Here is an 18,756-nt window from a genome sequence, read left to right on the forward strand (position 1 = left end):
GCTGATAGAGCGTAGTTTGTACTTTGTACCCGTCGGGAACTAAACCTGGGATGACCCACAACGCCCTTAAAAGTTATCAAATTAATGTTACCAGAGAAATAGAATAGTTCCTATTTCCAGTTAAACCCAACTTTATATACTTAGTTAAAATAATTTCAACATTATAATATTATTTACTTTATCAATGAAGAAAAACTCTCTTGAACAAATTTGCATGCCTGAAAGTTCTTTATGATATTCTCAAAGGTGTGTCAAGTCTGTCAATCCACACTTAGCCAGCGGGCCTCACCCCAGTAGAGGGCCGGCGATGGGTGGATGGTGAAGATGATAATGTACTTTACTACAAGTGAATACCTCAGGATACTCAAGGGTGACATCCATAGAGCGCAATGTGACTTAGCTTAGACTTGAGACAGAGCTATATCTCTTACGTAAATCTGTCTCGTTTTAACTCAATCTTAAGTCTGAGCAAAGTCAAAGTGCACTCTATAGATTCCAGCCTCAATGGAGATTAATTTGTAGCTATATTACAATAACACACATATATATTATAATATACAATTTTCCAGCTAAGCCTTATGACAATCCCAAATAGTAATAGTGATAACAACCCAAATTGACGGCTTAACGTAACGTTCGAAGCGTAGAGATGAATTAATAGACTAACTTTCACAATTATTATGAGCATTATTAAAAGCATTACCATAAATCAGTCGTTATGATTAAGGATATCATGTGGAAAAACGTCAGGATTCCAAGTTATTTATTTATTTATTAAAATGTCTTTTTTGCACACACATAAGTACGCAGGAAAACAATAAAATCTGCAATCCTTATACTTTTTCCATCTTAGTTTATTTTTATTCGATGGCACGATTTTGTACGTTTATTCAACTATCCCTAAACCAGGTTGATGCTAAATTACTCCATGCTGTCTTGTTTGCTTCAAATCTTTTTCAAATAAACAGCTTTCTGGTGAATAATAAAAGTAGTCTTGTTTTTCACGAATCACGATCCAGTTTTATAACCTTACAAATATATTTTTCTACGATGCATAGTTTTGCTAACTTCTAAATCATGGCAGTCCTTTTAGATGCGAGACTATTTCTTTACTAAATAATGAGATTCGTTTCCAGACTATCCAAATGGTGAATATGTGTTATTTCTAAATCCATACAACCCTGGTGAAGAAGATGGATAGTTAGGTCTATAATTTTGAGATCCCGTTCCAGAAAGCTCCGTCTGAGATGATGGATACGTAGATGCATTATTTCCAAATCCAGATAGCCCTGTCTGATATGAAGGATATTTAGATGGCTGTGGATAAGATCCGGTTCCAGATAATCCATAAGATGAAGGATATGAAGGCACATTACTTCCAAAATGTGACAAAGGATATTTCGAGGCGTCGTAATGAGATCCGGTTCCAGATAATCCATTTGAAGATGAAGGGTATGAAGGCACATTACTCCCAAAATGTGACGAAGGATATTTCGAGGACTCGTAATGAGATCCGTTTCCAGATAATCCTGTGGAAGATGAAGGATACGTGGACAGATTACTTCCAGTTCCAGATAATCCTGTGTAAGATTGAGGATATTTCGGTGGATGAGGATAAGATCCAGTGGAATTCAATCTCCATTTTTGACCCCACTTAGAATGCCCAGAGTGTCTTTTACTTTCTGCATAGTTGGTCACTATGTAAAAGATAACTAGCCACAAGAATAATTTTCTCCACATTATTACGTGAACTTTACTGTCTTTAGTTAAACTAATGGACCTGAGTGAAGATAGAAGTAAATCACTGGAATAATATTTATTAAGTGAGTCGTTCTTAATTGATTAATTATTGTTGATTGATAAAAAACCACAAGTAATTTAAGATTTTCGTTAATAGTTGTTCACATAAAAATTATATTAGTTTACGAGGCCTATCTATGTTAATATTATTTGGATCTATCACTCCACATACCTTATTATATGCAAAAATGTGTAAGTTTGTTGGTTTGTTCTTCAGTCACAACAGAGCATTGGGCCGACGTGATTTTTTTCTATAAAGAGCTGGAAAGAGACTACTAGGCTACTTTTTATCCTGGAATTTCAGAGTCCCACGGAATTTTTAAAAACCTAAATCTACACGCAGACGCGACGCGAGCATCATTGAGTTATTTTTAGTGGAAAAAACTGACTGGCTGATATTACTACTAAACCCGAACGATTTTGATTAGATCATTATGAATGTAAGTTATAACTTCCTCTAAAATATTATTTTGAAAAATTCTAATTGGATCTTTATGCAACCTAAACGAAGTCACGGGTTCAGGCTAGTTTTATATAATCGATATTTTACTCGATTCCGAATTCTTCGATTTAAATTGCTACAATTATCCAACCGAATATTTCAATCGACGCATCGTTAAAAGTAACCCTCAAGCGGGGTGTTAGACTAAATACAAAGCCCCGGAGCATCAGACCTTCGTCAGAGGGCAGTCATTTCACGGGTATCTTGTTCCTTGTACCAATTACATTGTGATTGACCGCCACCCAACAATGACCTGCCAGTTCTCTAACAATCGACATCAGAATGTAAGAAGAGTGTGAGATAGAGGGGTCGTGGTAATGTGGTCGTCGATATGTACCGCGCTTGGTCGAATGCCCCGATTGATTGGGATGCCTTCAGGACTAGTCTGTTTCAATAATGAAGTGGTAGAATGTAGGTAGTTATATCAGTGTAGATTTGTTGAGGCGAATTGATTTACTTAAAACGTTTAAATTACGTAATTTTGACTATCAAAAAATATTTTAATATCTATAAAATATGAATTTCGGTGCTGAGTATTTAGAATGGTCTCGAAAAAAAATTTTCTCTGTGGAATCTGCTTTCCGAACCGCTATAATCTCAGACATTATAATGATAGTAATACATGAAAATAATTTTTTGAATTTATAATGTAACAAAAACCACAAAAATCTAAAAATACCGTCATTTTTTCAATGAACAAAAACTATGTTTCCGCCCGGGATCGAACCGGGGGCCTTCTGCGTGTTAGGCAGATGTGATAACCGCTACACCACGGAAACTTGAGTATGTAGTCTAAATTTTACACATGCGATCTAGTTAATTATTATGAATGTAAAATAAAACGCGTAGGTATTCACATTGATATAGAATTAGTAGATAATCATATTATTATTACTGCGTATCCAAATCTAGAGCATCGACTATATCGGACAGCAAACCTACAATGTGCAGACAAAAAATAATTTTGTGAAAAACTGTGAAATAAATACGTACCTACATTGCATTTTTTTTACCCAACAATAAATGTGTTTTCAGGCTGACATACATAAATGTAAAAGCCTGTTAATAAAAGATTTAAAAAAAAAAGTGTTTTCGAACATTTGGATGTATAGGCTGAGCCGTGGGCACTTTTACTGGCTGAGTAGGTAGCGTCCTGACTCCTGACAGTAGACTTTATTCTGCAGCTAGACTAGGATGAATGGACGAATCTAAAATTATAGCTATCCATACCTACCTAGCGTTTCAATGAGATTGCTCGTCAGGTAGGGATCGTTGCGGTAGGGTGACAGTTGACATAAATATCAAGGATTTCAACGTCACTATTACACTCTCGCAACCCTACCCTATGAGCCATCTCAGTCAAGCGGAGAACCAGTTATACTAAATTGCATATTTTTTCTATCAGAAGACAGATTTCTCCTACATCAATGGTCTTAACCGAGCGAAATTTCAACAAAAAGTTACTGACGCTGTTTCGAATGATGTAAGTACTTACTTAAAACAAACTTCTGGATAACCATTAGTGCCATGTCGGGACTTCGTTTTGATATTGAATTCACAAGTAAAAAATGGCATAGACACGACAAAATCAAGTACAGCCCGTTGTACGAAAGACAAAACCAAAATGAATGAGACCATAGACAAAGTAAGGGCTGGCATGTTTTATGAAGCCATATAGCTGACAGTTAAGCAAAACACTTAATGTTGCGCCTACATCATTATCTCGTTCGTACCACCCCTGTTTATTTAATACTTCACTGTAGAAATATCAACTTTAACCCGACGTGCTAAAGTTGTTAATGTAGTGCTTAAAAAGTTCGCAATGATTATTTGAACTCTTGTCATGTTAGTTGGTTTTGTTGAAAAGAATTATTTGTGTAATGGCTTTCCTTTTCACAAATGTATATTATGCATTTCAGGGAGATGTTTTAATCAACAATAAATTATGGCATGAAAAAACAAAGGAAATATATTTTAATGCAATTTCAGAACTATTTATGTGTTTTACAACAATATACTTCTTTTTGGTCATGTTGACAGTTGAACATCCATTAATATCAGTAGGTCGATAACGTAAAACCTGCATCAATCATTATTACAATCTCAATTGTTCTGATTGGCTGAATTTGTGTGATTCTTGTTGCAACAATGCATTGTAGCCAATAGTGAGCGAGCATTAACCAATCAGAGATGATTGCGATCGTGACATTGTAGCTGTCAAACAACCGCGGTAGGGCCCTGCTGCGATTGTAATAATGATTGATGCAGGTTTCCCGCAATCGAGGTGCTGATGTAGTTATTGCTGTAAGTTTTGGCCCCAAGATTACCTGACGTTCGGATTAAATTACTAATTAAGTATTGTAGGTTTCATTAAGGAACTTTTGATAATAGAGGCTCTACCATACATACACTATTGCTTATTCAAGAGCACGAAGTATGTAAAGGGGAAAAGGTTTTGAGTTTTGACCATTTTAAATAAAAATAAATAAACAATAAAACGTTTATTTTTCAATCATCTAGTTCCACACATACATGGATTTGATCTTGAACAAATTTGCGTGCTTGTTGACATAAGCATATACAATATTAAAAATGGTACAAGATCAAGAACTGGCTATCCTAGCTAGATTTTTAGATCTGTGTTAAGGATAAAAAAACTGAAAAGGATAAAAAAATTAACTGTACTTGCTGACATTTTCCTTTTAATGCAGTCGAAATTTGAAACTGACTAAATCCATACCAATATTATAAATGCGAAAGTGTGTCTGTCTGTCTGTCTGCTAGCTTTTCACAGCCTAACAGTTTCAGCAATTTTGATGAAATTTGGTACAGAGTTAGCATACATCCCGGGGAAGGACATAGGATACTTTTTATCCCAGAAAATCAAAGCAAAAAATATTACGATTTATTCACATACCTATCTACTTAGCATATTATTATTATTTTTCTACGTCTTACAATGTATTGATGGCAAATATTCAAACATTACATCCAGTGATATGATTATTATGATTACATCAGAAACTTCATTAAAACTGAGACCTGTGCTGAGACTAGGGTTGCCAACTATACTGTTTTAAACAGTATTATACTGTTTTTCACTAAATAATACTTTTTACTGTTGAACAAAAATAAAGCATACAAAATACTGTTTTCAGCATCAAAATGCAAACACATTATTATGTGTTATACTTAGACACTCACACAAATTTGTTTTTATTTAGTCAGAGGGTCCTCACTGCTCAGTGCAGCGCAGCCACAAACAAATCACACTGAGTTTCTGAAACATAACTAAAATTGTCTCAAATCTATTTTCTGTTTCCGCCACCTGAGCATTTACTGAAAGAGTTGGTGGTGTGTGGAGTGTGGAAAGTGGTGGGAGGATAGAAATAGAGTATAATTTAATAAAAAATGAGCTCCTCATTTATTTTAATTTCAGTATGAAGTTTTTAAAAAAGATTGTAAATTAGTAAGTTGTGCGAGAAGCTCTAAAAAATATGTATTTAAAACAATAAATAAATAGAATACTGTTCATTTTTCTAAAATACTGTTTAATATTCGTCATAGACCTGAATATACTTTATTTCTTGTAAAAAAGTTGGCAACCCTAGCTGAGACTGCCTTCGCTGAAATGTCAAGCCACAATTAAATCAAAACTTGAGCTGTTAGATAGTATAGAATCTACAATTTGGCGGTAATTAAAATTATTTAGACCTGTCTCCGCCACATCAAAGGGTTCCGTAAATTGATATCAAACGTCAAACGTCAAACGTTGCTGAGGTAACGTTCCTGTCTAAATATGGACTAAGACCCAGCGCGTGCCAGACCTTCGTTATTTTTTATAAAAGTTAAAAGTTTCTCTGCGTATTGTCCCCAACACTGGGTGGAACACCATGGCATGACATCATGGCAACCCCCATGGGTGTCTTCTTCATCATCAGGTCGTCATCGTCATCATCTGATAGTTGTTCACTGCCAATTGAAGGCACATGCCTAAGTCAAATTAAATTCCGTCAATACTGTCTTTGGCGACTTTCACTTTTATATTTTGTGATCGCAATACAACATACATATTTACCTAAAATAAAAATTGATTCAAGTAACATTTTGTTTATTTAAATACAACACTACGTATGAAAATACTGATGATCTGTTTGATGACCTTCCAAAATAAATTAAAACTATAAAAGTTTGACAAAAACTATGTTTCCGCCCGGGATCGAACCGGGGGCCTTCTGCGTGTTAGGCAGATGTGATAACCGCTACACCACGGAAACTTGATGTGCAATAGCGAAATTAACGTACAGGCAAAAAAGTGAATGGACAAGTGTACATTTTTGACCTAGTTATGCTAAAACTTGCCAACTGGAATAATAATAAGTATCAGAAGAGACGTAGCTCTCACACTGGCGGCTTCTTTAAATTCGATGGTTTGTCCTTCAATCACGCCGCAACGGAACAACGGATCGACTGATTTATAGCTTGAATATACTAAATACTAATAAACACCTTAAGAATGGCACAAGCTACTTTTATCCTGGGCAGCCAAAAAGTTCCCATGCTGCCATGCGATTTTAAACAATCTAAATCCACGCAAATAAAGTCGCGACTCGAGGGTAAAATTTCAATCAATGCGCCTTAAAATTTCCAAGTAATACAGCTGAAAACAATCTATAGGTATCGAACCTGCTGATTTAATAAGATAAACCTAACAATCAAACATGATTATAATGATTAGATCTCATAATCCTAAATTGCTGATAATAATTTATAACAAAGCCGTTTTAATATCAAATAGATACCTATTCCCACGTATTTCCTAATAATAATTATTGTCGACCATTACCAGCACGACGACATCAGACAAGTCGCTGGGAGCCACTGGATCCAGGCGGCGCAAGACCGTGGCGTGTGAAAGTCCCTACAAGAGATCTATGTCCAGCAGTGGACGTCTATTGGTTGATGATGATGATGGTGATGATGATGATTACCAGCACGTTATTTTATTGGATTTCCATCCCAGTGATTTCGGCGCTGTGACTTTTAATGCTGGAATAACGTGATTTTTGTTAAATTGTTTTCAGTAGGTAGGTAATTCCGTACCTCAAAAGGAAATAAGGAACACTAATAGGATCACTTTGTTGTCTGTCTGTCTATCTGTCCGTCTGTCGTGCTATCAAGAAATCCTATTAGGTACTTCCCGTTGACCTAGAATCATTAAATTTAGTAGGTAAGTAGGTATATAGCACAAGTAAAGGAATAAACCGAAAACCAAGAATTTGTGGCTAGCTCACAAAAAAAAATTAAAATGTGTATGTAAAAATATTTAGTATTTTCGATTTTAATAGTAAGATAACTATATACCAAGTGATAAAATCATAAATCATAAATCCTTTATTTTGCTAGAATACATGTTACAATGGTAGTTAATTTTTAAGGTAAGTAAGTATCAATGTAATCGGCCATTTCTGGCATGCAAATTTTTTTCTATTATAACACAATTAATAAAATTCAATAATTATTAGCATAGTTAAATTCATTAAATATTAATTATTTTTACAATCTAAGTCAAGTTTAATTCTATATATTATATATATTATAATAAAAGTCAACTTAACCTAGGTACTACTGTGCCAACACTGTGTACGGACGCGTGACGTCACACGCGACGGTGTGTGTTTGGGGCCTAAACCAACTTAGCAATGATTAATGGTCGTGTTAAACACTTCATGTCCAAAACAAAGTGCTGATATCTTAAAGTAACGGAAAGTGTCCAAGTTTTGATTAATACGTTTTTTACAGCACTTCCTTTCGGACGTTTTCAATCATCTGCTGGGAAAAGTTAGATCGATAGGCCTAAGTTTTTAGTAGATTATTATATATTCTGCATTAAATAGTTATTTTTGATTTGCTGAATATTGTTTTTTTTATCAGATTAGCTCTTCATCATGGCCATCATTTCACTTTAAGATTTTTCGCCACATCGATTCGGCTTAGGTATTCACCGTTTTACCAATAGTATTATTTTAGATTACGCCTTTTCTAAAAGTCTTTAAAGCTATGAGCACTAATAAGCTAAGCTGAATCCTAGTTCCATGGTTATCTATGAGTACGAAGAGAATGGAGAAAGTTGATTTGAACGTACCTATACCTCTAGAATAAAATGTCAAAAACTACTTATGCACCGTTATTATAATAAAAATCCTCATAAAACCTAGAATCACAAAAGTAAACAACGATCAAGCAAAACAATTTCAAAACCATCCACAAAGGAAAAAGATTAAAACCAGACCGAAGTCCGCGCAAAAGAAAAGTTAAAAGCACATTACAAATTCACAAACAAGCACGGATACGACTCATTACGCCACTATTTATTATTTAGTGCGGCACTTGGATGCAGCTCAAATGCTACAAAGCGCCGCATAAAACTGCGATACAGTCTGATCCGGAGCGCGGAAGCGTGCCGCACTTTACGATTATTGCTTCCGCTGTATTCTCTGTGCTACCAGAGAACTGACTTTTTATTGTTTAATATTCTTTGTAAAGAGGAAAATGCATTTCAGTTACTTTAAATGACCATTATTAAAACCTAAGTGGTGGACATTTGATTATTTTTAATACTGTTGTTAAATTATAAAACGGCTTATCTAACTTTAGTTACATGGAAAATAGATCATTTTTGAATATCAAGAAATCACAACTGTCTTACAAAAAAAGCTTTAGAATTGTATACAAAAGACAAAACATAAAAATTTGCGGAAAATAAAAGTAGAAAGCACGCTACAAATACACAAACGAGTACGGATACAACCTGGGGAGGATTCAACTCATTACTCCGCTATTTATTATTTAGTGCGGCACTTGAATGCAGCTACAATGCGCCGCATAAAACTGCAATACAGTCTGATCCGGAGTGCGGAAGCGTGCCGCACTTTACGATTATTGCTTCCGCTGTATTCTCTGTGCGACCATAGAACAGTCTCTTACTTATTGTTTAGTATTCTTGTAAAGGGGAAAATGCATTTATATTTCCTTAAATGATCATTATTAAAGTCACATGAAAAATACTTATGTAGTGTTACTGTTTGCCATATAAAATGTGAGCGATAATTACTATAGTAAGTTAATTGCAACGAGAACAAAGCTCAATAATTAGCTATCGGGACAAGAACATGGAATACATTTATCCCAGTAAAATAAAGAATTTCTAGAAGATTTAAAAAACTAATTTAGATAAAATTGCGGGTAAAAGGTAGTATGCCATCTTTTGAAGAAGAACGATGGATACACCTCCTGGCCACTTTTCTTCGACAAGTTAACCCCTGCAGTTTTGTTTGCTTGCTGGTATCGGAATGTTAAACCATGTTGTGGCACGTCTTTGCTGGAAGGGCGGTAAGTAGCCACTGCCGAAGCATCTCACCAGATAAAACCTTACCACCTTAGCAAAGCCGGGTACAAAGCTAGTTTATAAAGTGCAAAAACGGGATATTACAGGTTACAGGGCACAAATAAATTTTGCCTCTAAATTAATAGAAAAAACCTGACTCTATACGGCCCCACATGAGAAGTCCGTCCTAACAAGGCTTAAGGGGCGTTCATAAATTTCCTCAGGGCGATAAATAAGGAAAATTGCCAACCCTTGTCTGGCTGTATCAAATTGCTGAACAAACATGTCAGTGGTAAGTCCGGACTGAAGCTGAAAATTGTTACAAGGATATTGTGGAGAAATTGTTAATAATGCGGTCTTATTAATGATCTAGCACTATCATGGACTAGCTAACCCATCCCAGTTTCACTCGCGGGTCGAATTTCTAAATCCTTTCTTATTAGTCGTCTATATACAGTACCAGTAGTACAAGATTTTACGTCTCACTAAACCAAACCAAATTCGAGAGTCAAAATACTTCCGCGTTTCAGTAAACTGGATCTTAAATGCCTTGTTTTAAAGCTCAAGTTTGTCTACACTTCTACAGCCAGCGCTCCAAGCGGAAACATTGCGAAATTAAAATCAGTGGCATTGAATATTTGACTTCAATTCAAGGCTGTTTACATCCAGTTTACTGTAACGCGGAAGTATTTCGACTCTCGAATTTAGTTTGGTTTGGTGAGACGTAAAATCTTGTACTACGGGTACTGTCTATACGTACGTACCCGAAGGGTGCCAATGGGACTCCATTACTAAGCCTTCGCTGTCCGTCCGTCTGTCTCTACTAATTCTAAAAACATAATATTATAATTCATAAAACTTTTTAACCGACTTCCAAAAAGGAGGTGGTTCTCAACTCGGCCCGTTTTTTTTAATGTATGTATACCGTTTTTTTTGAGGTTTCTGGACCGATTTACAATTTTTTTAATAAACAGAGGATGTTTCCGTGGTAGTCTCATAAAAATTTATGGATCCAACTCCTCAATCCTAATGCTGCAGGGTTACTGCCCGCCTACGTTATTTTTCAGGAAGTGTTCATGGTGAATTAATGTTGTACCAAGCAACGACTTCATGCTCCAAGTCCCAACTCCTCAACCCTGATGTTCAGCACTCATAAACTATAATGATTCAGGAACTGCGGAGGAAGTAATATTATTTTTGATGCCATGCATAGACTACACCATTGAATATTCGGAGTCGGGCGAGATTAATAAAAGCAACTAGAAATCAAAGTGTGAAGCTCACCCGACTTCAGCATACATACACGTGTACAAACAAAAGTGATTTTTTACTTTGTAGTAGTTTTGGAAGTCGGCTTTTAATCAATAAAAAATCTGTAATCCATACTTACTACCTAATCATAATATTTAAAGAACTTTTAGCCTAGTGAATGGCAAAAGTTTTCGTTTAAGCAAACACAAAAACAAAACTTCCCCCATTAAACACAGAGTTCTGATAAAGTCAATCCTTGTTCTACTAAAACAACGATCAAAACATTTTCTCGTCTTCTAACTTTATATAAACTGAAAGTTTTTATTTGGAAACAATGGAACGTTCATCTGAGTACATTTTACGTAAGTAGGTGTTGGTTTTCAGGGCATTGCGATTTGTGATGCTTAGTATGATTTTTAATGTTTTCAATCAACAGTTCAGTATCTGTTTTCATCATCATCATCATCATCATTATCATCAACCGATAGACATCCACTGCTGGACATAGGGCTCTTGTAGGGACTTCCACACGCCGCGGTCTTGCACCGCCTGAATCCAGCGGCTCCCTGCGACTCTTCTGATGTCGTCCGTCCAACACTGCGTCTTCCGGGACGAGGTCGCCATTCTAGCACCTTGGGACCCCAACGTCTATCGGTTTTACGAACTATGTGGTCTGCCCAATGCCACTTCAGCTTCGCAACCCGTTGAGCTATGTCGGTTACTCTTGTTCTGTTACGAAGACTCTCCGAAACTCGAAGTGCTCGAATATATGGAGTGCTGTCGGAGAGTTTGGACGGTTCTTGTCCAAAATTCCTCAGTGCTTGAAGACCAAAGTCTTGGAACAGTGCGTGTTGCCAGTGATGACATATGGATCCGAGACATGGTCGCTAACTATGGGCCTCATAAGAAAGCTCAGAGTCACTCAGCGGGCGATGGAGAGAGCTACGCTTGGAGTTTCTCTACGTGATCAAATCAGAAATGAGGAGATCCGTAGGAGAACTATCTGGTTTCAGTAAGCATCAACTCCTTTCATTCGATCAGATTCAAAAGCCAGCTGTCCAACTTGTGGACAATCCCAAACTAACCAGCTCTTTGGGAAACCTAGAGCACCGGAGAGATGTAAGCTCCTTCAACAAATTCCTTAAAGGCCGGCAACGCATTGGCGTTCTGTGGTGCTGCAAATGCTCATGAGCGGCGGTAACCACTTAACATCAGGTGACCCACCTGCTTGTTTACTTAAAAAAAATTATTTAAAAAGTTTTTGTTTGTCTTGCTTGTTTGTATGCTGTCGTTCCGTCGGAATTAATAACTGATTTTTAGCTACTGTCCGATTGAGATAAAATGAAGACAAAAATAAAAGAGGAGGACTTTCGAATTCTTTGGATGGCATATGGAAAGGACAGTCAAATATGGACTGACTTTTCAAATAACCACGAACCACGAGTCATCGATGTAGTTATTTTAAATATTCAGGGTATGATAAAAGCTGTATTGAGCTCTCCATACCTATCAAGTGTAAGTTGAAGTGCTGTCGCAGAGTTTCGGCGAATCGCTATTGCCGATTCGACACTCATAGTCGAAGTGATTTTATTACTTACACGTTTTCAGTTATTTGCGAGATAAGTAATATTAATGATAATACCTTACATATTGCACTTTCTGGTAAAAGAAAACATTGTATGGAAGCCTTCATATCTCGGAAGTGAAACGGCTATAGCTTCAAAGTCACAGGTGTGTTGTAAAGTGACACTGGCGTAAAATATAAAGTGACAGACGTACACAAACGACGGCTCTGTATAAACTTGTTAGAGCGTGCAAACAGACTCCACAGTGCTGCGCCACCCCTGGGTTACTGTTACAGACCTTGCACATTGAACCATTTTAGGCCAGAGACAAATATAGCAGAAAATCGTATGCAGAATTCAGCGGTAATTCTATTCGGTGTTTTGTCCGCACAAATGTGACACACTTACAGAACCCTAAATTAGATGGGTAGCAGAAGTAATTTGGTATCTATTGTCATTAATAACATAGGGATAGAGTATGGCCGATTTACAGCAACTTGCCTTTACAGTCTAGCTCCACAGCAACTTAAATAAAACTGTAACCCTATACAAAAAGTTTGCTTTTGTAATACTTATTATGATAGGGCACACGTCGCCCACGAGCGCGCTGTACACCATATGACAGATTCAAGGTCCGTGCCTTTTTTCTGGTCTTGATTTAAATAAACAGTCGAGAACAATTAAGAAGACACATAATATCATCAACATTAAACAAAAATTAATTAATAATCAGTCAAATCACAAAGAATGTGCGATGGATTCGCGACGCGATGGCAACACGATGGTGATAGCAGATCAGTTAGCCGATCGCAGAGCAGGTATGCTTGTACGGTAGGTACATTACAAGTTTATGGCATAAAAAAATGGTGCTAACCCCTGCCTACCCTAAAAGTTAAAAATACTGTTAATTTTTCAAATAGAACGGTCAAAAAACCTTACGCTGCCCAATATTTAATTTAATGCACCTATTTATTATTCCCAATATCATACAAATATATTATAATACGAAATATACCCAATATTTAATAACATTATTTCAGCTCCACAAGCAATTCATTAAGAAAAATCGACAAAAGCAATAATTTCAGTACTCAGCGTATATTTCAAACAATAATTTTAATTGATGACAATGAGCAGGGGCCATTAATGACGAAAACAAAATTTATATTATTATTTTATGATTTTCACTGCGTAATGAATTGGATAGGTACCTACAGTACTGTAGGTAGGTGCTTTATAATGCATACTGTTTGCTATGAGGCCTAATTGCAATAGCAAATATTATGTACTACGTAATTTCATTGAACCTTTCGTTTAAATAATTCTCGGTCTAGGGGGCAAAGAAATACAATATTCTCTGGCTTATTATTATCTATTCTTCTTCTTGAACTGAGCGTTATTAGACTAGATCCGATTTTCTGCATTTTCTCGCTCATTCTTCCTGAAAGAAAAAAAGAAAATGCATTTATTTGTTGTTGGTGTCACAGATAAAAATAAAGCATTTCATCTGGGACACTACCCCAAATGGGTGAACAGCTTAGCGAAAAATCTTTGCATCACATGCGTTAACACGAATAAAATACGGCACGCTGGTTTTCATATTATGTGACCCGAGTTTTTAGCATGCAATTTTAAGTCTATTTGTTTTCAGGTCTGCACGCCTTCTAGCCAATGCAGCGCTTTCTTGGGCAGCCTCAAGATTTAGTTTAGTGTTGAGACATATTGTGTCTGTCTGTCTGTTCAGGATTTTGTAACACGATTTCCTATCCCAGATTATTATTGGAATTCTAGAATTAGAAATTAACGTCCGAGATTTGTTCAAATAAATACAGCTACTGTTCTATTTTCAATCACGCCAGAATCAGTACAAATTCTTTAAGAAAATACTATTTCAATACAATCGCCAAGAAAGCAGTTTATGAACGTTACACTGCATGGAAGCGATCCTTTGAAAGGTTCTATAAGTTTTCAGACTTGATTTCATTTTATTCCACGCTATTTCCTTTGCTATGTCATGCATTACTTTGTACTATTGTAGTTTGAAATTGTTTCGTTTATTGTTTGAATAGCGTAACATTTTTATAGCTTCTAACATTTAACCCATATTTTAAGTGAAAATATTACTTGTACTTTGTAATAGAAATAAAAAGCTTATAGCGAACTATCACTATCCATACTATAAATGCAAAAGTGTGTTTGTTCGTTAGTTTGTCCTCCAATCACGCCGCAACAGAGCAACGGATCGACGTGATTTTTTGCGAAGTTAAAGACACGGAAAGTCGCATAGACTACTTTTTAGCGCGGAAAATTGCGGTAAAACTGGGCCGCCAAGAGATTTAGCATCTAGATTCTAGTATATCTATCTAACCGACTTCAAAAAAGGAGGAGGTTTTCCATTCGTTGGAATCAATTTTTATTTAATAAAAGTCTCACAATACTATTTCTTTAATTTCCGAAACAATTTCGTCTCTTTGTATTGTATCCTTACTTCAAAGTACCTACAGTGGAAACTCGATTAACCGGACTAATTGTTGTCGTTAGGGATTCGGATAATAGAAAATCCGGATAATCGAATGTATGAAGAAAAGCGGGTTTTGTGCATAATATTATGTAGTTCACTATAATATAGTATTTTCAATTTTCTAAGTAAGATAACTATAATATCAAGTGGGGTATCATATGAAAGGGCTTTGCCTGTACATTCTAAAACAGATTTTAATTTATTTTTATGCACAATAGTTTTTGATTTATCGTGCAAAATGTCGAAATAATACGAATGTAGTACGGAACCCTCATTGCGCGAGCCTGACTCGCACTTGGCCGGTTTTTTTATTTAATAAAAGCCTCACAAGACTATTTCTTTAATTTCAGAAACAATTTCGTCTCTTCGTATCCCAACTTCAAAGTACCTACTTTGGATCTTTCGTTTAATTCTAAAACTTTATTTCAATTTCCATATCAAACTTCACGTCTGGCGCATCTACCTACTCGCACAAACAGTAGGTAGCACTCAATAGCACGGCAGCTTGCATATTAGCAACACCCTGTGAACACCGATGCACGCAGCGACGCCTCTCATCCTGTATAACGCTACCAACATTTCCTACACACAACCCTCTGCTGTACTTTATGTAGTTGGAATAAGGTTCAAACTTGATTATTTTTAGTTTTGCACCCGCATTATAGTGGATGCGTTAAACGTAGTCTACACTGGAGTGTATGACCGCAGACATCTAATCTACTGTTAAACATATTAATATACGTTAAAGGTATATAATATACTTATCTATATAAAGTTAATTTCTCGTCAGCGTATTATTTAAAGCCTGGCCAGAAAAATAAATCACCTAGCCATTTTGCGGAAAACACGTGGAACTAATTTACGAGTATCTAAGACATGCTCAATGACCATAGACCATTTACTAGTGGCGCCCCCAGAGCAAATTTTTTATATTTATGGTCAGGCTATAGAATGATTGAAAAAAATTAGACAACACAACGCCGTTAAAGAGCATGCAAAAATGAGGTCATTTCGCTGTTAAAGAGACATGGTTCCAGCGCTATAGCAATTTGCGGGACTTATACCTACATACCTATTTCGCAGATATAAAAGTCATAGGTAGGTACGTACTAGGTAGGTATATGTTTGCCGCTCTCTCATTTAATTGCTACTTCACAAATCTTTATGTTACACCCAGTCCCGTGACATTGATTGCTCTCCGTAAAACATCAAGGGAGTATAAAATACTCGTTTCGTCCATTTCCCTGCGAATAAATTACGCCTTAAACGTTTCTTTGAACTTCAACCCTTTTTATTGTTTATCAACAAAGGTACATTTATTCCTTTGTTCGAAGGATTTTCTAAAGGACCCCGAAATAAAAGAATATTCCCTATGATTTATGAGGCTTTGACTTTACTTTATACTCTTTCCAAGTTTGAAATGTAACATTTCAATTTATGATAAGGCTTGAAAGTTCGCGACAGGTCGACATGGCAATCAACGGAACAAAACAAAAATAAAAATTATATCTCCTGACAGAACGCTGGCTCTTTTTTTGTGCAAAGAATCAGCCTGGCTGTTCAGCGCGGAAATGCTGCCAATATTCTTGGCACCATTCCACACAGGCATGATTTGTACAGTAATTAGATAAGGCTTGCTTAAATTTTTTGATAATAACCTAATATTTTCATGAAAAAAAAGATAGACAAGAAAGTTATAAACTCAATTACTATGACGCCAAAATTTTATAGTTGTCAGTAGTTCCAGAGAATTCCCATTAAAAACTAAATAAAACTGTTCTAAATTGGCAAAATACAGGATGTAACCAGAACGCTACCGAGTTTAGAAAAATGCTAAATCACTAAAACTACAAAATGAGGCAAATGGTTATTGGTTGGTTACACCCTGTATACTAAATTACTATGACGCGAAAAGTTTTCCAGTAATCAGTAGTTCCAGAGAAGTCTAGCAGTCGTACTCAGAATCGCTTAATCGTTACTTAAGTTTAGTTAAAACGAGACAGAGCTATATCCCTCATATAAATTTGTCTCGTTTTAACTCAATCTTAAGTAACGATTAGCGACTCTGAGTACGGCTGTAAGTGAAAGTTCCAAATTGGCATATAAACGCTTCAAACATCATCAAACAGCAGCCAGACATCTTACTAATGAAGTTATTCCCCCTTCCTGTCTGTTTAGGGAACAATTAGGCATTATTATAGACTCTAAATGGAGGGTGCCCGCCCTTAACTATGGCTAATGTATTTTGAGTATGTGTCCATACATACAATTCTCCCTTCACGTTCATTTATCATTGTGTTTTTATTTTTAAGGGTTCCGTACCTCAAAAGGAAAAAAAGAACCCTTATAGGAAGGTTTGATCGTCAAATGGACGCCTTAGAGAATGTGAGCCATGAGATTGAAACGTTATGAACAACATGAGCAGTAGTAGATAATGGTATTAAAGATTTGAATTTAATTTAACTATTGTTCAAAGTTCATCAATACGTTGCGGTACATACCTAGTTCCCGTTCCAATTATGACTTCAACCTCGAAACTTTATCAATTTGCGTTAACATTAACTTATTTAGGAAATGTCCTCGAAGCAAACATCTTCATATCAAATGCCTTATTATAATGTTACTAGCTGATGCCCGTGACTTTGTACGAGTGGATTTAAGTTTTAAAAATGCCTTGGGGTTTCTTTGATTTTCCGGGATAAAAAGTAGCCTATCTCACAAACCCATGCAAAAAATCACGTCGATCCGTTGCTCCGTTGCGACGTGATTGAAGGACAAACCAACAAACAAACACACTTTCGCATTTATAATAAGGGTACTGATTGTTCAAAGTTCATCAATACGTTTCGCGGTACATAGTTCCCGTTCCAATTATGACTTCAACCTCGAAACTTTATCAATTTGCGTTAGCATCAAGTTATTTAGGAAGTGTCCTCAAAACAAACATCTTCATATCAAATGCCTTATTATAATGTTACAAGCAACGTAGCGTGGAAAGTAATAATTGGTTTTCTTGATGACGGATAGCTTGTCAAAGAAGTTTGCTTGGCGGAAGATCGAGGACGCGATAGGAGCCTAATTACTGGATTTCCTCATACGAAATGACACAAAATGACGATGTGTGTATAAGTAGGTATAGCTAATGTTGAATATTTACTAGGCAGAAAAATCATCATCATGATCAACCCATCGCTGGCTCACTACAGAACACGGTTATCACGCTGGCCATGTGCGGATTGGTAGACTTAACACACCTTTGAGAACATTATGAAGAACTCTCAGGCATGCAGGTTTCCTCTGGTTTCCTAACGATGTTTTCTTTCACCGATAAAGCAAGTGATATTTTTAATTACTTAAAACGCACATAACTCCGAAAAGTTAGTGGCGCGTGCCCGGGATCGAACTCCCGACCTCCGATTCACGGCATATCACGGCTTTAAAAATCTTAAAATAATAATTAACTTAATCAATCCTAACAATCATCATCACCATCATCAATCTATCACCGGCTCACTACTAAGTACCTACAGGTCTCCTCTCAGAATGTGATTTGAGAAGGGTTTCCACAGTCTACTACGCAGGCCAAGTGCAGATTGGCAGACTTCACGTTTGAGAACATAATATTATCATAACTCTCAACCCTCAGGCATACCTATTTAATTGCTTAAAACGCACATCTGCATAAACGCATAAAAGTGCGTGCCTGGGATCGAATCCTGGACCCAGCGCG

The 18,756-nt window shown here is 36.3% G+C and overlaps 2 non-coding genes across 2 annotated transcripts; both read right to left on the minus strand.

Moving 5' to 3' along the window:
• Positions 1-3,008: 3,008 nt before the first annotated feature.
• TRNAV-AAC (transfer RNA valine (anticodon AAC)) lies at positions 3,009-3,081 on the minus strand. The gene has a single exon. It is a non-coding gene; the product is annotated as a tRNA-Val (tRNA).
• Positions 3,082-6,506: 3,425 nt separating this feature from the next.
• Positions 6,507-6,579, minus strand: TRNAV-AAC (transfer RNA valine (anticodon AAC)). Its single transcript has one exon. It is a non-coding gene; the product is annotated as a tRNA-Val (tRNA).
• Positions 6,580-18,756: the final 12,177 nt, after the last annotated feature.

The sequence above is a fragment of the Maniola hyperantus genome, chromosome 2 (genome assembly GCF_902806685.2).
Source record: "Maniola hyperantus chromosome 2, iAphHyp1.2, whole genome shotgun sequence".
In the NCBI taxonomy this organism is placed as follows: domain Eukaryota; kingdom Metazoa; phylum Arthropoda; class Insecta; order Lepidoptera; family Nymphalidae; genus Maniola; species Maniola hyperantus.